The sequence below is a fragment of the Muntiacus reevesi genome, chromosome 10 (genome assembly GCF_963930625.1).
Source record: "Muntiacus reevesi chromosome 10, mMunRee1.1, whole genome shotgun sequence".
NCBI lineage: Eukaryota > Metazoa > Chordata > Mammalia > Artiodactyla > Cervidae > Muntiacus > Muntiacus reevesi.
Genome location: NC_089258.1, coordinates 54,954,937 through 54,981,566, shown reverse-complemented (window position 1 = coordinate 54,981,566; position 26,630 = coordinate 54,954,937).

The following is a 26,630-nucleotide window of genomic DNA, read 5'->3' as shown; positions in this document are numbered from 1 at the left end:
TTTTAAAATCTTTCTGCAATCTTTTCCATCTCAGTCAATGGTGGTGCCAACGCTTTCAGTTACTCTGGCCAAAGTCTATGGTGGTCATATTTGACCCCTCTTTCTCTCATCTCCCTCTTCTGATCTATCAGAAGATACCCTTCTTTAGCTCTAGCTTAAAGATACATCCAGATTCTGACATTTTCTCCACTTTAATTGCTCTTGTGTTGAGCTACAACCATCTTTTGCTGTATTATTGCAGTAGCCTCCCAGTTATGCTCTTTATCTGTGCTCATCCATGTGAGCTCAGTGGCTTCAACTGTCTCTTTGTGACCCCATGCACTGTAGCCCACCAGGCTCCTCTGTCCATGGGATTCCCAGACAAGAACACTGGAGTGGGTAGCCACGCCCTCCTCCAGGGGATCTTCCTGACCCAGGGATAGAAGCTGGGTCTCCAGTATTGCAGGTGGATTCTTTACTGCTGAGCCATCAGATCTGCACTCATCCACCCTAAATGTGTATTCTCAACCCAGCGGACAAACTGAACCTTTCAAAATACAAGTTAGATAAAATCACGCCTTTGCTGGAAATCCTTCATTAGTTCTACCTGTCACTCAGCACAAGAACCACGGTTCCTATAAAGCTTTCTGAGGTCTTGCAGGATCTGAACCTCTGTTATGTCTTTGACCTCAACTTCTGGAATTCTCCCTTTTCATTCCACTCTGCAAACTTCTTGCTGTTCCTTAAATACACCAGATAAATTTACTTTAAGTCTTCATTCAAATTTCTTTTTCTCAGTGAGGTTTCATTTGATAGACCTATTTAAAATTGCAAATGAGGCACTTCCCTTGTGGTCCAGTGACTGAGACACCGTGCTCCCAATGCAGGGGCGGGGTTGGCTAGGGTTCCATCCCTTGTCAGGGAACTAGACCCCACATGCTGCAACTAAAGATCTGGTACAGCCAAACAAATAAATAAAACCAAAAATGACTCTTTCCCCATCCACTGTAACTTCTCATCTCCTTTACCCTGCTCTATTGTATATCTATTCTATATATTCTTTTCAAAATTAGGTTTAAGTCTACATAAATATTAACAAAATCTGTGTATATAGGAGGGGAAATTCTAAACTCGTGAAAGACTGTAAAGAAAAAGTAAATGAATAAATGGTGAGACAATCCATGCTGATACACAGGAAGACTCAATGTCAAGATGTCAGTTCTCAACATGATCTATAGATTCAGAACAATCTCAATCAAAATCCCAACAAGTTATTTATGGATACTGATGAACTGTTTCTAGAGTTTATGCGGAGAAGCAAAAGGCCTCAAATATCCAACATGATATTGAGGAGAAGAACAAAGATGGAGGACAAACACCGCCCAACTTCAAAACTTACCATAAAGCTCCAGCCATCAACACAGCGTGGCTTTAGAAAAAGAACAGAGAAATTGCTCAGTGGGACAGAATAGAGAGTTCAAAAATAGGTCCACGTAAATGTAGGTATCTCATCCTCAACGAATGAGCAAAGGAAATCAAAGACGGTCTTTTCACCAACTGGTGCTGGAACAACTGAACATCCACCTGCAAAAGTGTGAATCTAGAAGCAGTCCTTACACTTTTCTCAAAAATAATGTTCTCAAAACTGACCATAGACCTAAATGCAAAACACAGAACTAAAAAAGTCCTAAAAGGTAACATTGCAATAAACCTAATATTCTAGGATGTAGTGGTGACTTTTTAGATACAACAACAAAACTGTGATCTACAAAGGGAGTAAATGAAATGAAAAACTTCCACTCTGTGAAAGACAATATCAAGAGAATGAGAAGTGCAGCCACAGACATGAAGAAAATATTTGCAAAAGATAAGTCTAAAAAAAACCTGTTATTTAAAATATGCAAAGAACACTTAAAACTCATAATGTGAAAATTAACCACCAGATTAAAAAATGGGCAAAAACCTGACAGACATCTCACCAAAGAAAATACACAGGTGGCAAGCAAATATATGAAGGGATGTTCCAAATCATATGTCATTAAGGAATGTAAACTAAAACAAGATATGACTACACAGATCAAAATCCAAAGTGTGGACAACACCAAATGCAGGTGAGGATGTGAAGCAACAGGAACTCTCATTTATTCTCATTCTCATCATTACTAATTTTACCTAATAGAAAATGTTTTTATATACCAGTTATACACTATACATGTATACATGTATATATAGAAATACCTTTTTCAAGGGAAATTATTTTATATATGCACATATTATGCAAGCAATCTTCAGTCAAATTTCTCAATTCCATCCTTAATTTACACCTTCTTATACAGAATTCAGTGGTATGGCCATTTTTGACTATGATCAAGAAAAGAATGGAAGGAGAAAAAAGAAAAAAAAGAATTGTTTTGAGTGGTGTAAATAACTAATCAAAAGTCCTCAGGCTAAAGTTTACAGGTTTGACTTGTAGGGATGTCTAAGTTCTTTCTCAGCAACTATTACTTTGTATATAATTCTAACAAACTTGACTATATGGCTTTGAAATGTGTGTGGTTTAGACACAGAATATCAGAGTCTATCTGTAGGCATGAAAAGCAAAATGCTGACTGAAAAAATATTAAAAGTAGAGAGAGGTACTCAAAAAAGTTGGGTTGTCTGGCTTCAGTTGATATAAAGGGAAAGTAGGGTGTGATCACTCACCTAGAGCCAGACATCCTGGAATGTGAAGTCAAGTGGGCCTTAGGAAGCATCACTATGAATAATGCTAGTGAATGTGATGGAATTCCAGCTGAGCTGTTTCAAATCCTTAAAAATGATGCTGTGAAAGTGCTGCGCTCAATATGCCAGCAAATTTGGAAAACAGCGCAGGACTAGAAAAGGTCAGTTTTCATTCCAATCCCAAAGAAAGGCAATGCCAAACAATGTTCAAACTATCACACACTTGCACTCATCTCACACGCTAGCAAAGTAATGCTCAAAATTCTCCAAGCCAGGCTTCAACAATAAGTGAACCGTGAACTTCCAGATGTTCAAGCTGGATTTAGAAAAGGCAGATGAACCAGAGATCAAATTGCCAACATCCACTGGATCACCAAAAAAGCAAAAGAATTCCAGAAAAATATCTACTTCTGCTTTATTGACTATATCAAAGCCTTTGACTGTGTGATCACCACAAACTGAAAAATTCTTAAAGAGATGGGAATATTAGACCACCTTACATGCCTCCTGAGAAATCTGTATGAAGATCAAGAAGCAACAGTTAGAATTGGATGTGGAACAACAGACTGGTTCCAAATCCGGAAAGGAGTATGTCAAGGCTGTATATTGTCACCCTGCTTGTTTAACTTATATGCAGAGTACATCGTGCGAAATGTCGGACTGGATGAAGCACAAGCTGGAATCAAGATTGCCAGGAGAAATATCAATAACCTCAGATGTGAAGAAGATGAAAAAGAACAAAAGAGCCTCTTAATGAAAGTGAAAGAGGAGAGTGAAAATGAAAAAGTTGGCTTAAAACTCAACATTCATTCCAATGAATGTTCAGGACAGATTTCCTTTAGGATTGACTGGTTGGATCTCCTTGCAGTTCAAGGGACTCTCAAAAGTCTTCTCCAACACCACAGTTCAAAAGCATCCATTCTTCAGTGCTCAGCCTTCTTTATGATCCAACTCTCACATCCATACATGACTACAAGTAAAACCATATCTTTGACTAACAGGACCTTTGTTGGCAAAGTAATGTCTCTGCTTTTTAATATGCTATCTAGTTTGGTCACAGCTTTTCTTCCAAGGAGCAAGCATCTTCTAATTGAATTGAACTGAACTGATGGTTGAAGAAAGTCACCGTGCAATAGTTATAATGATGGACCTGCATCATTAGGAGAAGGGCAAATTAAGTGTATATCCTCAACATATTCTGGTTAAGAAACCTGGAAACAGTTCATTCAGGTAATACTTCATCAACATAGTTAAAAGTTACAAGAATGAATCACTTCCTGATGTTTCCAGAGTCTAGAAACGTACCTTTCACTCATTCTCTCCCTCCTTCCTCCTTTCCCTTAAACACACACATACACACCCCTTACTTTTATTTGTAATACTTCTTTGGTGTCTGATTTGTTTCAGACTAACTTTGCTAACAATGGTGGGCTTATAATTAAGAAAATACAGATACAAAGAGATGTTAGTTCCTTAAAAGTAATCTAACATTTTCTTAGATATATTAAAAGATGCACTGGGTGTATGCTCATTATTCATTTAAGTCCAGTCAATTCTCAATTATCTCTGGTAATAGAGAGTAAGGACAGAATGAACATATGAAATCTATTCCTAGTCCCAAAACACAACTTTCAATCTCCACTCTGAGTTCTTTACAAGAAAGTAATGCTTCCTTTTCCCTTCTTTGTAGGCTCATTTCCATTGTGGAATGACCTTAAGAAAAATAACCCAGGAGAGAGAGAAAAAAAAAGCAAAGCACAGGATGATCTTAAATCCTCTGCTAAAACTAAGATAACAGATAAAATCTCTAATGACTTATCAAAGAAAGCAAACTGGATGATTTTTCAAATATTGTCTCTGCAAGTGTGGGTCACTTACATAAAACAGTCGATTGTCCTTTATTAAACTGCACCAACTATTTTGCACATCATTTAATCATTTTTATGACTTTTTTAAAATAAGCATACATATGTCTTAAACTTCGTAAGAGCAGTTAGATTTTAAAATCTGAATATCTTTACACATTTTGTCTTACACATTTCCTCTGCAGATGAGGAAGACAAGCAAGGCTTTATTTCACAACACTGTTAAATACAGAATTAACAAAGTCTTGCAAACATGTTATGTCAGATTGGATACAGATTCTCAGCATCAGAACAGGCTTCCTAGCCGTTCCTTAACTAGCAATAATATTGACCTTTTTACTAAGTGTGAATAGCATTTATTCAACAAGAAATCAATATTGAACGGAAACTCCAAGGTCTTACCAGCTAATTCTGAAGAACTCACTGAGTGGAGATTCTGGGATGCTAATTAGCATAAACACAAAAATGAAAAGATCATGTAAACAAATGTGTTCAAATTCATATACAGTTTTATATTTGGTATTTATTGAACACTGAAAAAAGTGGGAACCAGAACTTGAAGGCTGATTTTTTTCCCCCTTCAAAAAGAGCAAAATTAAATCCTTTCAGACACACAACAGTACACTGTGATCTAACACCTATTGTGCTGCAGGGGGTCAATAGTCATTGGTTACTTTCTTTTTGAAGACCCAATGAAATCCTGAAAACTAACAAGCCAGGCTTCAGCAACACGTGAACTGTGAACTTCCAGATGTGCAAGTTGGTTTTAGAAAAGGCAGAGGGACCACAGATCAAATTGCCAACATCCATTAGATCATCGAAAAAGCAAGAGAGTTCCAGAAAAACATCTACTTCTGCTTTATTGACTATGCCAAAGCCTTTGACTGTGTGGATCACAATAAACTGTGGAAAATTCTGAAGGAGATGGGAATACCAGATCACCTGACCTGCCTCTTGAGAAACCTATATGCAGGTCAGGAAGCAACACTTAGAACTGGACATGGAACAACAGACTGGTTCCAAATAGGAGGAGTACGTCAGGGCTGTATATTGTCACCCTGATTATTTAACTTACATGCAGAGTACATCATGAGAAATGCTGGGCTGGAAGAAGCACAAGCTGGAATCAAGATTGCCGGGAGAAATATCAATAATCTCAGATATGCAGATGACACCACCCTTATGGCAGAAAGTGAAGAAGAACTAAAAAGCCTCTTGATGAAAGTGAAAGAGGAGAGTGAAAAAGTTGGCTTAAAGCTCAAAATTTAGAAAACTAAGATCATGGCATCTGGTCCCATCACTTCATGGGAAATAGATGGGGAAACAGTGTCAGACTTTATTTTTCTGGGCTCCAAAATCACTGCAGATGGTGATTGCAGCCATGAAATTAAAAGACGCTTATTCCTTGGAAGGAAAGTCATGACCAACCTAGATAGCATTTTAAAAAGCAGAGACATTACTTTGCCAACAAAGGTCCGTCTAGTCAAGGCTATGGTTTTTCCAGTGGTCATGTATGGATGTGACAGTTGGACTGTGAAGAAAGCTGAGCACCAAAAAATTGATGCATTTGAACTGTGGTGTTGGAGAAGACTCTTGAGAGTTCCCTGGACTGCAAGGAGATCCAACCAGTCCATCCTAAAGGAGATCAGTCCTGGGTGTTCATTGGAAGGACTGATGCTGAAGCTGAAACTCCAATACTTTGGCCACCTGATGTGAAGAGCTGACTCACTGGAAAAGACCCTGATGCTGGGAGGGATTGGGGCAGGAGGAGAAGGGGACAACAGAGGATGAGATGGCTGGATGGTATCACCGACTTGATGGACATGAGTTTGAGTAAACTCCGGGAGGTAGTGATGAATAGGGAGGCCTGGTGCACTACGATTCATGGGGTTGCAAAGAGTCAGACACGACTGAGCGACTGAACTGAACTGAACTGAACTTTGATGCTACAAAGGGTCAGAATATTTTAAAACTCTATTACTGATGTGGCTATTTTTTTTTTTTTTACTCATCTGAAGAACTTTGTCAGATGCATGTTGTGTACAAAAATCTGTGATCCCCACGTGGTGATGAAGGAGGGAAGAGGCATCAGGTGATGAATATGGCTCCAAGAAGCTGCTCCAGAAGAGGCTAAGGCAGCTTTTCTGGGATGAGTTCAATTGACAGTCACGTCAATAGATGGTCAGTTACTTGGAAGGAAGGAGAAAAAGACAGGAGTTTTATTAGTGTAAGACTAGAAGAAGGAAAAAGAAGTATGGCATTGTATGTGATAGCTAGAATTTTTCTAAATTTATAGACAGAACTCTGAGCATCGAGACAATGTGTGTTACTTTTGGCCCAGCCTGGGTCTATGTGCTCTGGAAGATAAGCTGAATTAAATGTTAATTCTATTGACAGTAGTTTTTTCAACTGGTCCTTCCTCTATGACTCCAGCCTTCCTGGGGCTATTTGTTACAACAAAGAGAACTTGGAAATTCTGCCCTGTCCTATGTTATGCCATGATATTTTCCCCAAGATATTTTCCATTGCGAACAATTCCAGACTCATTTTATAAGGTTTACATTATCTTGATATCAACACCAGATAAAGACAGTGCAAGAAAACAAAACTATAGGCCAATATTCCTGATAAATATAAATGTAAAAATTCTCAATAAAATACTAGCAAACATAATTCAACAGCACATTAAAAGTTCTGCATACCATGATCATCCACCTGGGATGCAAGGATGGTTCAACATATACAAGTCAATAAATGTGATCCAATAAATGTGAAACACTAATGGAATGAATTATTAAAATTATATGATTATCTCCACAGATGCAGAAAAAGCATTTGACAAAATTCAATCCTTTTTTGATAAAAACTCTCAAATTGACTATAGGATCATACCTCAACATAATAAAGATCAGATATGATAAGCCCACAACTAACATATTCAATGAAGAAAAGTTGAAAAGCTTTTCCTCCGAGGAACAAAACAAGGGTGTCCACTCTCATCACTCCTGTTTCATATAGTCCTGGAATTTGTAGCCAGAGAAGTTAGCCAAGAAAAATAAATAAAAAGCATCCATATCTGAACTTCTATATAATCCAGCAATTCTACTTCTGGGTAAGGAAATAAAAACATTAAAGCCCAAATGTATATGCACCGCCATGTTCATTACAGCATTTTCTATAATAGCCAAGATATGGAAACAACCTGTGTCCTTCAATGAGTGAACAGTAAGGAAAATATGACAAATATACACAGTGGAATATTATGCAGCCATTAAAAGAAGAAAATCTTGCCATTTGTGAAAGCATGGGCATTAGGCTAAGTGAAATAAGTCAGAGAAATACAAATACATCATACTGATGTATGATCTCACTCATATGTGGACTCTTAAAAAATTGGAAGGACTGATGCTGAAGCTGAAACTCCAATACTTTGGCCACCTCATGCGAAGAGGTGACTCATTGGAAAAGACCCTGATGCTGGGAGAGATTGGGGGCAGGAAGAGAAGGGGACGACAGAGGATGAGATGGCTGGATGGCATCACCGACTCAATGGACATGAGTTTGAGTAAACTCCGGGAGTTGGTGATGGACAGGGAGGTCTGGCGTGCTGCGATTCATGGGGTTGCAAAGAGTCAGACATGACTGAGCAACTGAACTAACTAAAAACACTTAACTCATAGAAATAGAGAGTAGACTGGTGGTTGCCAGGAGGGAAGGGGAACTGGGTGACCGTGATCTAAGCATACACTCTTCTAGTTTCAAGGTGACTAAGTGTTCAAAATGCAAATGTCCAACACAGTGATGATAGGTTACGATACGGTATTATATATTTGAAAATTGCTAAGAGATCTTAAAAGTTCTCACCACGCACACACACACACAGACACAAAAGATAATTATGCGAGGTGATGGATAAAGTGAGGTGTTAACTAAACTTACTGTGATAATAATTTTGCAATTATACATACAAGTCATCACACTATACGCCATAAAACTGTACAATATTATATGTCAATTATATCTCAAGAAAAGGTGGGAAAACAACAACAACAAAACATCTTCTATCAAAGGAAGAAAATTAGAGTCCTGCAGTTGCCTCCTTGAAATGCAGAAACTGGCTTTAGGAGATGAATAGTGGAATCTCAAAGGTATGTTAGGAAAAAGTTCCTTTGTCATCCATAGAAGCATAGCAAACTAGGGGTCAACATTCACTTCAAAGTGTATTATCCTTCTATTACACATAAACACTTGATCTCTCTTCTTGAATGTGAATATTCTTATTCAATTGAGTAGATGCCCTCTGAAAAGGTGTTCTGCATTTGGCTTACAAGAATCAGGCCATTCTAGACAAGAGGGCACCAGAGGAGTTCTTATGATTTATCACGTCTATGATGCATGAATTAAAAGGCCTTGGTGAGTGAGACCATTATGGTTTATTGCTTCTGGGAGTGAATACTACAGTGTATGTGAAGAGAAGCTGGCATTAGCGTCTGAGCAATAAAAGTCCCTAAATCCTGATTTACCTGACAGACTAAACTGGCTCTGAAAGAATGCTAATTACAAAAAGAAAACTTGTACATAAAGATTGAGTCCTTTTATCCCAAACATCTTAATAAAAGTCTAAATCATTTTCATATGAAACGATGAGGAAAATTATACATAACCATTTGTGTTCCATTATGGGTTGACACCTTTTGGTTTAGATTACAAAGACATTGAGAATACCCACAAAAAAATGATGTGGAAGCTTTCAAAATGCTAACAATATCACTTTTGCTTCTTAGCTGGTTCAAGGGCCCTGAAATTGGATAATACGTTTTCACAAAATCATAGTCTAAAAGTTACTTACTCTAAATAAGTTATAATGGCCTTAGAGTTGCTCTCTTCCAGATGATCTATCTGATCCTCAGATTCAGCCCCATCTCTTCAAGCAAGCCTAAATCTAAATTATGCCAAATTGCTGAGAATCTATTCAATCTTTTTACATCTTCAGAGAATTCCACTATTTTAGTTTGAGAGCACATCAGGTGTCATAGTGCCATCACATATGGGAAGATTTTTCTTATTACTATCAACCCCCCTGCCAAAATTGAAAACCCTGTTCCCTAATTCTGGATTAGGCTTTCAAGATCCTTAAAAGTGAAGTGAAGTCACTCAATTGTGTCTGACTCTTTGCAACCCCATGGGCTGAGGATCCTGGTAGGCTACAGTCCATGGGATTTTCCAGGCAAGAATACTGGAGTGGGTTGCCATTTCCTTCTCTATCAAGATCCTTAAAAGAACAGCTCAAATACCTATATTCTTGAACAGGGATTGGCAGATGTTTTCTCTAAAGTACCAGATAGTAAATATTTTTGGCTTTGCAGGCCATAGGGTCTCTATAGCAACTATTTAGCTCTGCCATAGCAGCATGAAAGCTGTTATAGATCAGATATAAATGAGTGAACATAGCTGTGTTCCAACAAAATTTTATTCACGGACACTGAAATTTGAATTTCCTATAATTTTTACAGGTCAGGAAATATTCTTCTCTTTTTTCCTCCACCATTTAAAAATGTAGAATCCATTCTTATCTCATGGACTGTACAAAAAACATGCGGCAGGCTGCATTTAGCACACAAGCCCTAGTTTGCCAACCTCTGTTCTGGAAGATGCTGTTGGAAGGATGCTTCATCCACCTATATTATTATAGGGGAGAGAGTTAATTTTAGTTCACTTTCTTTTATCAATCATCAGCACATTTCATAAGATACTTTCTGTAACCAGGCCTGGAGGACAAAGAGGGAAAGTAAAAACCAGATATCAGTATGGCATCCCAGTTTCAGCCACAAAACCAGGATAGCTGAGATGTGTGGATAGGAATTGTTCTGGACGGCACTGCTGTAGACATACCTGGGAAGCAATGGCGTGTCCTGCTCACCTTGTCTTTATGCTGAAATGCATTGATTTTCTTATAAGTTCTTTTTACGAACATTTTAATCACTTCGGTTGTTCTCACTGTGTAAAGTTAAGTGTAATATTTTTCTTCCTGTCATGGTGAGAATGAATCAGTATCTGAAACTATTTGTCTATATTATCCAACTCTCACTGATTCTATATAGAGTACAGCATAATCACAATATTTGCATGAACCTGATATGAAGTACTTTTTATCAAAACATTGATGTAATCATACAAAATTCTGTTTCCTAAATAGGTAGCTTGTAGAATTGGGGCCTACTATGTTGACTATGTAAATTAACTTCAGATTCTAAAATTGATATAATTGGTATGCTAATGATTTAGAAATCTTAGTAGACAATAAGGGGCTTCCCAGGTGGTGCTAGTGGTAAAGAATCTGCCTGCCAATGCAGAAGATGCGAGAGACGGAAGTTTGATCCCTGGCTTGGGATGATCCCTTGGAGTAGGAAGTGGCAACCAATCCAGTATTCTTGCCTGGAAAATTCTATGGGCAGAGGAGTCTTGCGGTCTACAGTCTGTGAGGCTGCAAAGAGTTGGACATGACAGAGCAACTGAGCACAGTAGATAGTAAGATACTTTAGGCATAAGAAGTTGAGTTAAACAGGACTATTCATAGGCTTTTTTGATGATAAATTTTCTATTTTATCATGCCACTATAAAAATAAAGTAAGAATATGCCTTAGTTTAAATAATTAATAATGGAAACCCCAAGTTGCTTAATAAGGGGAACAAAAACAGTAAGACCTTGGAGATAATCTTCTGAGTTATAATTTCCACCCTGTGTGCTTTCCTGGTTTTCTCTTTAACTCACTTGTATAGCAATTGTCCAATACTTTTGGAATTATTTGCATCCACAGTCCCACCACTCCAACCCATATTAGCATCCCAGTTCTTAGAAATGAGGGAATGTGTCCTGTTCATTTCATACTCCCCAGTTATGAGCAAAATGCCTACTACAGTCATGTAAATGCTTAATGCATTTTTGTAGAATGAGTGCATTGCATTATCTTGTGAATAAACTTGTTTGGATTAATTACAAAAAGACATCTCATGTTTCCCTATTCTATCTTCATAGACAGGAAATGGTGATTCTGTTTCAGTTGCCTTGGCCTGAGAGCTTCTAGGAAACAAAGGAAGAAACCTCATATATCTGAAGTTCCCTTATTAGAGCCTTACCATCAAGACGTCATAATGTAGATGTTTTAAAGATCTAAATGTGGATTGCCACAGCCTCAGATATTTTAACAGCAGATAAGAAAGATTTTCTGTGACTTCTTATGAACCTGTGAAAGTGAAAGTGAAAGTCGCTCAGTCGTGTCCGACTCTGCAAACTCATGGGCTATACAGTCCATGGAATTCTCCAGGCCAGAATACTGGAGTGGGTCGCTGTTCCCTTCTCCTGGGGATCTTCCCAACCCAGGGATCGAACCCAGGTCTCCTGCATTTCAGGCGGGTTCTTTACCAGCTGAGTCACAAGGTAAGTCCAAGAATATTGGAGTGGGTAACCTATTACTTTTCCAGCGGATCTTCCTGACCCAGGAATCGAACTGGAGTCTCCTGCACTGCAGGCAGATTCTTTATCAACTGAGCTATGAGGGAAGCCCTGGGTGAGGGCAAGGATGTGCATCACTGAGGTCTTGGGCAATGGTAGCATTACCCGCACAGACTGGACATTTGCTGATGCTACAAAGTGAGCTGTGTACCAACTGGTCTGAATGGAGACTCAAGCTGCTGTAGGGGTTAAATCAGGACGTACAAGGTTATGTCATTTGTTTTATTAATACCATATATGTGGCGCTTCTCTGACTGTGACAAAGTACAGAAAATGTCAAAACAAACTTAGAGTGATTTTAAGAACCTTGATTTATGCTCCTTGAAAATGCTAAGCATTTTATTGTATTGCACTTACCTATCTAAAAAATGGGTAAAGTAATGACTTAAATATTCTAAGGACTGTGAAACTATTTGGAAATAAGCCCTTTAGATATCCAGTGGCTCTAACTGAACCTGTCTCTTGAAGTTAAGCATCCTAAGAAAGAAAATCGAAGCCTGAGTACCCAGCAAATCAAGCAGCTTCCGATCAGATTTTCATCAACTCACTCAGAAAGTGTCATTAATGGGGAAAAAAAAAGGAAAATTTTTTGGGTGCCTGCCTTCCTTTACAAGGCTGTGAGATTGCTGATTCCATGGATGTCTTTTAGCCTTCACTGGAATATAAGCTGAGTCTCTGCAAAGGGGCAGTGACGCTTCAACAGGGAAAGATACAGACAACTGGATGTAGCATGTATTTCAGACGACAGCAGACTAGAAGGAGTGGGGCAAGAACTGGAAGTGAGCTAAGAAGGACCGTCCGAGTCGCTGCCCAATGTGAGCAAATCTCACCATACTGAGACTGTATCACAGCAGGGACCTCAGTTTTAGCTTTTCCCTACTCTCAGCTTTCATCTTGGGGTATTATCTCACCCTTGGTGTCAGTTGAGCTGGGTTATGGTACTGGTTTTATTTCCACATATGGTAGGCCAACTCTGGCAGATTTATACAGCTAATGCTAATACTTACAATACTAATATTAGCAAACTTTTACATAGCACTCATGTGCCAACCGTCAAGGTGCTCAGTATTGGGTCAATTTACACCACAGAAATGGGCACATTATTCAAACGAGGTCCCAGCCCCACTGGTTGTTAAGTATTTACCGGCACTTCACTGGTGCCAGCCTAGGCTGGTGCCGAAGGGAGATGGTGATATTTTCTCATCCTTTTATTGGACCTGTATTGACTGAGAGAGCTGTGATTGACATTCAAAAACCTGGATCTGACTCCAGAAGAATGCAGAGTGTAGTGTCTGCAAACAAAACAAAAAGGACACCTGATACCATAAAGGTCATTTGCATATCTGTGTCAATCTGTGAAAGGCAGGGTTCATCTTAATTTTATGAGTGCCATTACAGAAAACTTGGAAGGGGTCATCTGGAGATCAAGTGTTATTTGTCAGCCCGTATTCACATAACCATTATGAGAATGGTACATCTATACTGGTTTAAAAAGAGCCATAACAGTCAGGGTTTGATTTCAAAACAGGGGGTTTTTCTGAAGTTGACTGAAGAGAATTCCTTTTCTTTGGTTTTGCTGTCAGTGGAAAAAAGGGACCATGACAAGTGATGGGTAGCTTTGGATGGCAGCTCTTTGTGAGCTGGGATTCATCTAATAGTGAAGATGTAAGCGAGCCATGTGTTGTACATTCACTGGCATTCCATTCTACTTTATCTTTCATTGTAATTTAAAAATTTGAGTTAAGAAATTTCATTATTGGGTCAGTTGATTGAATTCAAACTAACGCTGTCAGAAAATGTAGACTTTTTTGCACTTAATTATTAAAATCTTATAGGTGAAATGAATGAAAAATTGATTTCTACTTTTATTCTTAACAGATTTTCATTTTTAAAATATTTATCCAATACCTTGGGCATTATTAGAAGTGTGTCTTAGTTGGCTTAACTTATTAATTCTCTAGAAAGAAGTCACTAGGTCTATGTCCAGAGACTTTTTAGATGGTGAGTCTACTTTTTATAAACTGTTCAGATTAATATATATATATATATATATATATATATATATATATATTTTAATAGAAATTTTGTAAATATCAGTTTAGTATAATTCTGTGTAAGCTTCTCATCCATGGTGAAACATTTTTTGAAGAGGGTCAACTTTTAGACTAGTAAAAAGATTTATTTTGGAAATTCTCTATTTTTAACTGAAAGAACAAAAATGGTCACAATTTCTCATAAAGCTAATTCACTTTAATACTGTTTTCTTAAATCACCTCTGCTAATAGGGTTTTCTGGTTCAGAAGATAATGCAGTTGAGAGGTGAAGGAACATTTATTGAGCATTTACTGAGTGCCAGAGGCTCTTCTAAGTACTTGATGTACTTTATCTCATTTAATCCTCCACTATCCCTAGGAGATAAGCACAAATCTGATACTAGTTTGCAGATAATAAGACTTGCAGTTTAAAAGGGCTAAGAAACTGACCAAGGTCAACAGATTCTAAGAGGCAGAGGCAGGGCCAACCTATATGGTCTCTTACCCAAGGCTGTGCTCCTTAACTCTCTTCCTATTTGGTCTTAAGATTTCAGACAAGACACAGCAAGGAATGATCCCAGAATTGATTCACCATATACACGTGATTCTGAAATAACTGTAGCACAGTTTGAGGGGTTCCTGGGAGAGAGCTGTTTTGTATCACTTGATAAAATGAGATGAAATTCCTAAAAAGAGCTTTTTGAGTCTTGGCCATGGTATTGAAAGGAATCTGAAATACTCAGACTATCAAGCTTTGTCTACTAATCACTGCTGTTTAGAGGGGACTTCCCTGGTGTTGAAGTGGTAGAGAATCCACCTGGAGTGCAGGAGCTGCAGGAGACTTGGGTTTGATCCCTGGGTCAGGAAGATCCCCTGAGTAGGGACCTGAGTGGGGAGATACAAGAAGAAGCAGATGTTTAGATAATTTAAACTGAGGTGGTAACGTCTCCTCTCTGGTAAAAGCATTGGAATGGAAAAGTTGACTTATGATTTTAGAGTTTGGAGAATTTGTAAGCATTTCATTAAGCTCTGCAATCATGAGCTCAAGTCATTTGTTGCTGTTGGTGGTCATGGTGGCAGATTGAGGGGAACCTGGGGTCAGAGGAGAGAATTAAAGCCAAGTTGTGTGTTAGACCTTTTCAAGCTAGCCGAAGCAGAGCTGTGCTCTACTCACACCCAGGTGACTGGGTGTTTATCACACGGGAACATAAAGAAACAAGGCAGGACACTAGCTCAGACAGGGCACCACTGCGGGACGAGCGGAGAACACGTCTCCCGGGACCAGCGCTGGAAGTGCCGTGAGTTCTCTCACATCACCGTATCTCAGTCTCTCTGGCTGTGCCTCCTGCTTCTACAACTCCCAGGCAGCTTGCCTCTGCTCTCTTCTTCAGCTCACAGCTCCTGTTTGCTCATGGGTTTCCACTGCCTTGGGGCTTCGGATTACTGCTGTTTTCTCCTTTCTCTCTTGAAGTTCACTCATTTCTTCTCTAGCTCAGAAGTCACTCAACTTTTTCTCTAAATGGCCAGATAGTGTATATTTTAAGCTTTGTAGGCAACACAGTCTCTGCTATTCAGTTCTGCCACTGGAGCACAAAAGCAACCAGTGAAGTGAAAGTCACTCAGTCGTGTCTGACTCTTTGTGACCCCATGGACTGTATGGAATTCTCCAGGCCAGAATACTGGAGTGGGTAGCCTTTCCTTTCTCTAGGGGGTCTTCCCAACCTAGGGATAGAACCCAGGTGTCCTGCAATGCAGCTGGATTCTTTACCAACTGAGCCACCAGGGAAGTCTAAACATAGACAATGTATAAATGGATGGCTGTGACTTTGTGCCAATAAAACTTTATTAATGAAAATGGAAATGTGAGTTTCATGTAAGTTTCTCATGTCACAAAGTATTTTCCTACTTTTTTTCCAACCATTTAAAAATGTAAAAGATATTTTTTGTTTTTGGGCCATGTGAAAATAGATGGTGTGGCTGCATAGGGCCTGAAGGCTGTCTGTCTGTCCTTGATCTGGATCCTTCTCTTAATTCATATTCATATGAAAGTTATTCTTACTTTCCAACGGGGAGGAATGTATTAGTCAAGCTAGTTGTTATGTTTAGGGTCTTGGGCTCTGACACTGAATGGTTTGAGTTTACATTCCAGATTCCAGCACTTATAAGTGGCATAAACTGAAGCAAGTATATGTTGAATGAATCTATAGACTCTTACATAGGACTTTCCTGGTGACTGAGCTGGTAAAGAATTTGCCTGCAATACAGGAGATCTGTGTTCAATCCCTTGCTTGGGAAGATTCCCTGGATAAGGAAATGGCTACCCACTCCAGGATTCTGGTCTGGAGAATTCCATGGACTCTATAGCCCATGGGGTTGCAAAGAGCTGGATAGGACTGAGCAACTTTCACTTTCATAGACCCTTAGTTTTATCACCTGTGGGTGGGGTTAGATGAAAACCATGTGACAAAGCATAGTGACCTAGATATAAGGAATTCCAGGTTTTTGCTCACTCAGAAGGGGTATGTGGGCAGGGCAAGCTGTCAAATCACCATGTTCTGGTCTGTAATCATGACTAATATTCATTGATCGTCTACTATAACAAGGAAGAAAGAAAAAACAAGTGAGAGGATGGAGCCTAGGCAGGATTAGAGGCAAGGACAATGAGAGAAACAAGTTGTTTCAGGAAGAGAAGTGACAGGGACAAAGCTGCTCTCCGGGCTTGTTAGATTTCAAATCTTTTCATTGTAAAGTAAACCAGAGACACAGAAAATCAAATCAAATGTGTGGCTCAGTAAGTTATTATAAGGCAACCACCACCCAGGTCAGGAAAGAGGAACACCGCCTAACAGAAGCTGTTTCCACTGACCCATCACAGGCATAACCCCCTCCTTCTGGTCTTAACAATTATCCTGACTTTTAGAGTAATCTCTTCTTTGAGTTTTTCTTCTGATAGTCTCATCCCCCTAATGTGCATTCCTAAAGATGGCAGCTTAGTTTTGCCCATTAAAAAAAAAATTGATTTGTTTTTAAAGTCCCTTTTAATCTGTAGTTTTTTCCCAGATCCCTTTCATTTCTTTCCATTTTACTGAAGAGCTTGGGTGGTTTCACCTGGACTGTAGCTTTTCCGATCCTCTGTATCCTGCAAACGTGATGCTCTCAGTGCAGATCAACATGTTCCTCTGTTTTTTGAATTTCCTGCAAAGTGACAGCTGAATCCAAAGACTGGATCCAATCCAGGTTTGATCCCTTCGGAGACATGCAAGGTGTCTTTATACAACCTAGTGCTCTTCCTGGTTTAGTCATCATTTCCACAATGCTTTTTGGCATTGGCAGGACTATTTGAAGCAAACAGCATCTTGTTCTCTCACTTTCTGTGATCTTACCAGCCATTGATACAAAATGCCCACATTTACTCATTTATGAAGAAAACAGTGATGCTTTAATTCTGTTGTTTCCTTTTTACATATTAGGTGAAATACTTAAGTGGGTATGGCAACCGACTCCAGTATTTCTGGAGAATCCCCATAGACAGAGGAGCCTGGTGGGCTACAGTCCATGGGGTCAACAAAGAGTGAGACATGACTGAGCGACTAAGCACAGTGTCTCATTCTCTCTCTTAACAGCCACTGATACAAAATGCCCACATCTGCTCCTCAACCTGCCTGACTTCAGACTCTACTACAAAGCCACAGTCATCAAGACAGTATGGTACTGGCACAAAGACAGAAATATAGATCAATGGAACAGAATAGAAAACCCAGAGATAAATCCACGAACCTATGGACACCTTATCTTTGACAAAGGAGGCAATGATATACAATGGAAAAAGACAATCTCTTTAACAAGTGGTGCTGGGAAAACTGGTCAACCACTTGTAAAAGAGTGAAACTAGAACACTTCCTAACACCATACACAAAAATAAACTCAAAATGGATTAAAGATCTAAATGTAAGACCAGAAACTATAAAACTCCTAGAGGAGAACATAGGCAAAACCCTCTCCGACATAAATCACAGCAAGATCTTCTATGACCCACCTCCCAGAATATTGGAAATAAAAGCAAAAATAAACAAATGGGACCTAATGAAAATTAAAAGCTTTTGCACAACAAAGGAAACTATAAGTAAGGTGAAAAGACAGCCCTCAGATTGGGAGAAAATAATAGCAAATGAGGAAACAGACAAAGGATTAATCTCAAAAATATACAAGCAACTCCTGAAGCTCAATTCCAGAAAAATAAACGACCCAATCAAACAATGGGCCAAAGAACTAAACAGACATTTCTCCAAAGAAGACATACAGATGGCTAACAAACACATGAAAAGATGCTCCACATCACTCATTATCAGAGAAATGCAAATCAAAACCACAATGAGGTACCATTACACGCCAGTCAGGATGGCTGCTATCCAAAAGTCTACAAGCAATAAATGCTGGAGAGGGTGTGGAGAAAAGGGAACCCTCTTACACTGTTGGTGGGAATGCAAACTAGTACAGCCACTATGGAAAACAGTGTGGAGATTTCTTAAAAAACTGGAAATAGAACTGCCATATGACCCAGCAATACCACTTCTGGGCATACACACTGAGGAAGCCAGATCTGAAAGAGACACGTGCACCCCAATGTTCATCGCAGCACTGTTTATAATAGCCAGGACATGGAAGCAGCCTAGATGCCCATCAGCAGACGAATGGATAAGGAAGCTGTGGTACATATACACCATGGAATATTACTCAGCCGTTAAAAAGAATTCATTTGAATCAGTTCTAATGAGATGGATGAAACTGGAGCCCATTATACAGAGTGAAGTAAGCCAGAAAGATAAAGAACATTACAGTATACTAACACATATATATGGAATTTAGATAGATGGTAATGATAACCCTATATGCAAAACAGAAAAAGAGACACAGAAGTACCGAACAGACTTTTGAACTCTGGGGGAGAAGGTGAGGGTGGGATGTTTTGAAAGAACAGCATGTATATTATCTATGGTGAAACAGACCACCAACCCAGGTGGGATGCATGAGACAAGTGCTCGGGCCTGGTGCACTGGGAGGACCCAGAGGAGTCGGGTGGAGAGGGAGGTGGGAGGGGGGATCGGGATGGGGAATACGTGTAACTCTATGGCTGATTCATATCAATGTATGACAAAACCCACTGAAATGTTGTGAAGTGATTGGCCTCCAACTAATAAAATAATATTAAAAAAAAAAACAAAAAAACCAATATCCTTATGAACTCATGAACTTAAACAAATTGTCTGGTTTTGCAGACAATTGCAATGGTTTGCAAACAACCATTGGTTTGCAGACAACCTATTGCAATGATTATCATTATGGAGTTGGATGTGTCTAGTCTTTGGCTGGTAGAGCCTCTTTGCTGGCTACTGAATCATTTTGACATGACGTGACTTTAGTTTTTGATAGCTTCTTTGCCACATTCTATTATAATATCAGATGTTCCAGATTCCTCTTGCATATTTTTTGCCCTAGAAATAGAATTAGCCATTTCTCCCAGAAATTCTTGTTTCTTTTAGTGAGAAAAAAGGTTGGTCATTGTTTCTAGTCCTTTTAAATGCACAAAGCTCAGAAATATATATATATATATATATATATATATATATATATATATATATATATATACATTTAAAGATAAACTATTTCATGAATTCCTGTTTATATTCTAATTCAAGCTTGAGATTATAAAAGCTTTTACTTAATTTCTCTGTTTCATCACTATCTCTTCCTGCCTTCCATAGTTCCATCTCTATTATACCTTATCCCCCCAACTTTTTAAAACACTGAATTTTAATTCTTAAGGAACAAAAATGATAAAATAAGAAAATCCCATAATGACACATCTTTTTTTTTATCTCATATCACACACACAACAGTCTCATAATAAAAGTACAAATATTACTACCAATATGATAGCTGAAAGCTTTCAAGAAAAGTTTTTTATATATGTTCTCCCCCCTCTCCTCTCATTTTTTAAATAGTTATAACTACATTGTCAGAGCTGATAACCATTATATTAACGTACTCTCTGCCATTTAAACCTCATTTCCTCTTTTACAGGTAAATATAATTTATTAAACCAGTCCTTATTTATTATATGGGTCCTTACTGTATTAAACCAGTCCTTAATTTATTATTACCAGTCCTTACCTTAATGTCTTTCTAGGCATAAATTCAGTCTCTACTAGGAAGGGTTCATGGGAACAATATTCTTAATGTTGATAGCAGTTTACCTGTTCCCCCTACTCTTGAAAGTCAGTTTTGCTAGATAGCAAATCCTGGGCTAACATTTTCTATGTGTTTGCTACTCTACTTTGTTCTGGCATAAAGCATGGCTGTTGAAAAATCTGATGATAATCGAACTTCCTTTTTCTTAGAGGTCATGAATTTTTTTCTCACGATGCTCCCCAACTTATCCTTTACATTTAGAGTCCAGTAATTTTTACTAGTCTTGATGCTGGTTGCTCTGGATTCTCAAGAATGCAGTGCACACTTTCAATTTGTAGCTCTAAATCCTTAGTTCAGGGAACTCAGAATTTTGAGCTATTGTTCTTAGTATTTATTCTGTTCTCTTATTTGGGTTTTCATCAGCAGCAACTCCTATTCATCATTGGTTTGTTTTCCTTTTCTTTCCTTCAATACTGATCATTTTCTCTCGAATCCCTTTTGCCTATTTCCTCATTTCTTTTGGATGTTTAAAAATTTCTCCTTTTTGCTTTCTATTTCACTTGAGACATTACCTACTGTGTCTGTAAGCGCTGGTATTCCTTCTGGTTTAGTCTTCATTGCTAAAGTGATTTTTACTTTAAATAAAGTGATTTTTAATTTATTATTCTTTCCTGAAGTCTGTCACTTTGTCTCTGAGATTTTCTAACAGATTTATGTTGCACTTTCAGGTATTGTATCATTTTCTGAATATTTTCTTAATGTCTCTTAGCTTGTTTTAGAATCACAGGCTGGTGGTTCGGTCTTTTCTGAGGACACGTCTTTCTGGTGTGCTTCCATTGTCTGTTGGGATGTTATTCTTCTGCTCGTTTTCTCCTTTTTCTCATCATAACATTGTCTGGATTTGACCTCAATACTTTTCTGTTGTTCCTTTCTATGTGAAATTAGTTTCCTTGAACTTTAAGAATGAGGCTGGATTCTGGGTAGCCTTTCTAATTTCACAGGGCTCCCTCTTCTGTTGCTTTTTGTGAAAGTGCAGTGACTTGCTTTCCTGGATCTCCTGGCTGTCTTCCCCTCTTTTGCTGACTCTGGATTTCCCCTTGACTTTGTCGCTGTTGTCCCCATCGTCCTGCTCATGGTTGCTTCCACTCCCGGCTGTTTCTACTTTGCAGGGACCCCAGGCTATATCATGGCATCTGTGAGTCCTAGGCTCTTGAGGGTCCCTTCCTCCATTCAAAATGTTAAAAATTATACTTTATGACTGCGTTGATACTAAAATGAATATATTAAGACATTTTCCTTGACCTAAGAGTGCATTTTCCCTTCTGATTTCAGGAGAAATGTAAGCATTTCATGGGTCCCCCAAAGACCAGCGGGCCCCAGGCACTGTGGCTAGTATGCCCAGGGATAGCTTCACGCTGGAGGGGCCCCGTCCTGGAAGAGTGCTCCCAGGGTCATTTGTGAGCATCTTAGTGGCTCCACTGGTCCAACCCCTTTCAGACACTGTGGGCTTCTCACACTACTCGGGTACCATCCTCCTACACATACATGGATACTGTGCGACTCTTTGACTGCCGGTGGCTCATCTCTACCTGCTTGTGTTTTGGTGTGCATGGGATAACATGTCATCCAGCTTTGTTGCAAATACTGTCCAGGGAGTTTCGGTCTTGCTCTCTATGAGTTCTGTCTGTTTTTATGTGTGGATTTAGAGACAGAAAAACTGTGCTGCTGTGGCTGCCATCTTTCTTTCTCTGGGCTTTTAATACACTTCCATACTCAATAATTCAGGAGGGCCTCCTCACTTGCCAGAAAAATCCAAAGTGAGATGCTATTGCTTCCCAACATACTCTTCTTCCTAAAATTCTAACAGTAGAGGATTGATTTGGGGATGACCAGCAATGTTTAAGCTACAAGTTATCTTTGAAATGGTTACAGGATAGTAAGTAGTTATTCATACATTGGAATGAATGGTTTTCAGAGAACTTGGCTTACCATAGAGTGGCATTAAGAGATGAGGGAGAGGTGGAGATAAGAGGTGATTTTGAAGCTGGGACATCTGAAGGAGATCGAGTTTCCAAGTATACAGTGGACAAGGCGGGACTCTTAGGAAGGCTTGAATGAACCAGACATCATAAATTTTTAATTTGGCCAAACTTCAGAGTGTCCTACATACTTGAAAAGCCTTTGTGTCAACCAAAGGCTTTCCACTTTAACCTTGAGTTGTAGTGAATTGTATTTTGTACTGAATGAAGATTGCATTTCCACCCCTGGGAGCTGGAAGGGTGGTTGCCTAAAACACTTAGTGGGCAGATAAAGTCTCATGACGTGCAGATGCCAGCTGATTCTTGACATTCTTGTGTAGCCTCAAAAATGCAGTCAACTATTTCACTCTAACCACTGCCGGGCCAAACGAGAGATGCAGAACTGGAACCGTCCTATGACCTGTCTCTTGAAGAACAAAATCAGGTCTCAACAAGCTATTTCAGGCATAACAGTGCTTTGGTTATTTATGTTTGTCTCTAGGTTCCCAGTCCATCCTGCTGCAGTCTGCTTCATGCAGCTAGAGCTGGGAGACTGCAAACTACATCTCCCACACTCCCTTGCATGTGGCATCTTGTAACATTCTGCAACTGGAAGGCAGGAGGAAGGAAAATGAAAGCTGAATTTTTGTTCCTAGATCCTGTTGGCAGTACTCCAATAGAAGAAGAGAGTTAAGTGCCAGCCTACACTGGAAGCTCTCACTGTCAGCATCAGCTATGCCATGCCCCTCAGGTACCATCACCAGACATCACGCCCTGTCTGATGATACCCCCAGACATCATCAAAGCACCATGCACTGTTGACCTCAGTACCAACTACACAGGGACCCTCCTTCCAGCTCCCAGGCTGAAGAAATCTCAGCTCTACTCCCCTGAGGTAGGGCTGCAAGCTCCTTTCTACAATTACTGTTATAACACCTGGGTGATCCCAGCCCTAGGGGCTGGAGATGTTTCTAGCGATTACTGATACTCAGGTTATGTCAGCACCCCTTTACTTCTTTACTCTTTCATCCTTCCAAGTAATGCCTGGTATGAAGTTTGTTCCATTCTATATACCTAGTATAGTTTTTGTTTTTTTGACTTGTTATTTGAACTTGTTTTGCAAGTTCTACTTATTTTTCAGCTGCTTTTCTCAAATTGGTCTGCTCCACATTTTTTTAAGTGAATGTATGTTGGTATGTTGGCTTTAAGGGAGGGCATGCCTTTCCTTTTTTTTTTTTTCAGTGGGAATTATGGTTTTCATTTTCACATATACTGGAGCTTGGTTAACTGATATGTACTTAACAAAAGTATTTAAATACCTATATCTGAATACTAAATTTATTATTATAAGGGGAAATTATTAATTCTTCTTGTAATAACTCAATATTGTTAAACCATCTAATGTACTCAAACCATTATGCTAGGAAAATTATATTTAGGGTAACAATGATATTTTAGAAGTAGGACAAAGAGATTGGAAGATACAGCCTAAGAAGGCAGATTGAGTAAACTGCTATTATTTCTCTAAGGAGGCCAGAAAAGGATGTTTAATACTAAACTTATGACTGATTTTATGGGAGATAATGAATAGATATTCTATGACCAACCTAGACAGCATATTAAAAAGCAGAGCCATTACTTTGCCAACAAAGGTCCATCTAGTCAAGGCTATGGTTTTTCCAGTAGTCAGGTATGGATGTGAGAGTTGGACTATAAAGAAAGCTGAGCATTGAAGAATTGATGCTTTTGAACTGTGGTGTTGGAGAAGACTCTTGAGAGTCCCTTGGACTGAAAGGAGATCCAATCAGTCCATCCTAAAGGAGATCAGTCCTGGATGTTCATTGAAAGGACTGATGTTGAAGCTGAAACTCCAATACTTTGGCCACCTGATGTGAAGAGCTGACTCATGTGAAAAGACCCTGATGCTAGGAAAGATTGAGGGCAGGAGGAGAAGGGGATGACAGAGGATGAGATGGTTGGATGGCATCACCAACTCGATGGACATGGGTTTGAGTGGAATCTGGGAGTTTGTGATGGACAGGGAGGCCTGGCATTCTGTGGTTGATGGGGTCGCAAAGAGTTGGAGACAACTGAGCAACTGAACTGAACTGAATACCCATTTTGGGATGACACATGACTATGTTTCTGCCACTGAATGCAGAATAGAGGCTGGATAACAATAGATTCTTTGCAGGGAAGGTTGTTAGTAAAATCAGTTAATAAGAAATAATGGGAATCTTATTCTTTGCATATGTACAAACACATTAGATATACACATACACACATAAATATAGATATACTGAAAAATGTATATATATATATTTCTTGTCTTCCTAGGATGAATTATTGGAGTCCTGCCAAGGGCATGGTATGACCTACTAACCCCAATACATTTTTTTTTTTTTTTTTTTTGGCTTTTAGAACTCTATTTCTAAGAATTTATGATCTTCTTAGCTTTACTCACTCATAGTTCTTGTTTTCTTGTTGAAAAGCATACCCAGGGATCTTTATTCAGTTGGAGGGGCTGCTAATTGATTAAAAAAAATGCATTTTGTCCCTGGTCATTAATTGACTGATGGAACAGCTGTTGGTCTGACAAAAACCAGGCTGAAAAGCAGTTCCCACTATGGGGTGGTCTGTTGCTACACATTATTGCTTTTGCTTGTCCTTCGCAAAAGCACACCCTACATATTCCCAGATATCGAGGGAATGTTTTACTTAAAAGGTATTTCTTTGTTGTCTTTAAAATAATGTCACCTCGAGCAATCAAGAGGTATAGCTCAGTTAACCTTAGATGTTATATAGAGAACTTAGAATTTGCTATCACTGAGTGGTTCTGAGTTTAAAAGCACGAGGCTGATCATCAAAGAAATAATTCTCCCGATACTTAAAGTCTTAAAGTCTAATGAGATTTCAGTTGGTTAATAATGAAAATGATTTTTTGCTTTGTTTTGTTTTTGGAGCACAGAACCAGTTGGACTGAGTCAATATTGCCTTTATGAATATGGTAGTGTATTAAAAGTATTAAGCTATGCTATGAAATAATAAACCATATCTTTTCCTCAAAGATATTTATAGCTAATACTATGTAGTGTAATTTATATTTAGTAGCATTGGCTAAAAACTCTTAGCAATTAGTATAGCACTAGATAAATAGGTAAGTGTAATACTGATTTTTGAAAGTAAAACCTCATAAAAAAGTAACACGAAATTGAAGGGCTCAGTTACAAATTAAGCAAATATGTGTATTTGGGATATCATGGGAATGAACTAAAACCAGGATCTTAGCTCCCCAAAGTAAACAAATCATTATATTTATTTTTTAGTAGCCATGCGGGTAACAAGCAGAGAAATTTTTGTCTTCTGCAGTAGGAGAGAGAGTCTGTTAGTTTTTAAAAGTCAATAAAGCCTCACCAGGCATTAGCCTCTTGCAAATTATTGTGACTAGTGGGGAGTGTAGGTCAATGTTAGTGTCTTAGTTGATTGTTGGTTGATTTTCAGTTCCTTTTGACTTCCTGTGGTTGCTGCTGTAGAGATCCATGTTGGGGTGACCCAGACTAATCTATTTTCCTCTTTCCATTTTTCTGTTACCCATGTAAGCTGTGACTGCAGTGGGAGTCACCAGACCTGATTTCTGGTCATGACTCATGAATGTACTCCATGGTTATGTGATATGACCTTGACAAAGATCTCTGTGCCTAACCTTTCCTGTTTGCAAAAAAGTTCTTTTCCTCTCACTCTTTTTATGCTAAGATTAGTAGCTGTAGTTTTTTTGCAAGGCATGTTGTTCAAATGCATTCTCACAGAGAAGCCCAATATATTATTGTAATAAACACATGGAAGTGGACTTTTCGGTTAAAGGGATGGGATGGTCTGTGTCCCTTTATCAGCCATCCTGCCTATTGTGAGCACTTAGGGTACTTGAAGAAACCCTTGGGTGACAACGGATACCCTTTGAAGACCATAAGGTCAGATGACCTATATGATGCTACTTTCCAATTATAAGATAGTTTTAACCTCCAGTTCTTTTACAATCCAGAAAACCCTATGATTCTTTTCATATTTATAACAAAAATAATTTGTAAATATAAGGCTTAAAGTATTCAATATCAACTCACTATGAAAACATTTGCTATAAGTTTTTTCTGGATTCACTGGTGTAAAATTATTTTCAGAAATATATATGTACATCTATGTCTTCAGGTATGTTTCTATCACTACAGGGAGATGGAAAGGTGATAATAAGATCATGTGGAACAGTTCAGAATCTGATAATACAATTCAATTTGCTTCCACTGAGTGTTTATGGAGC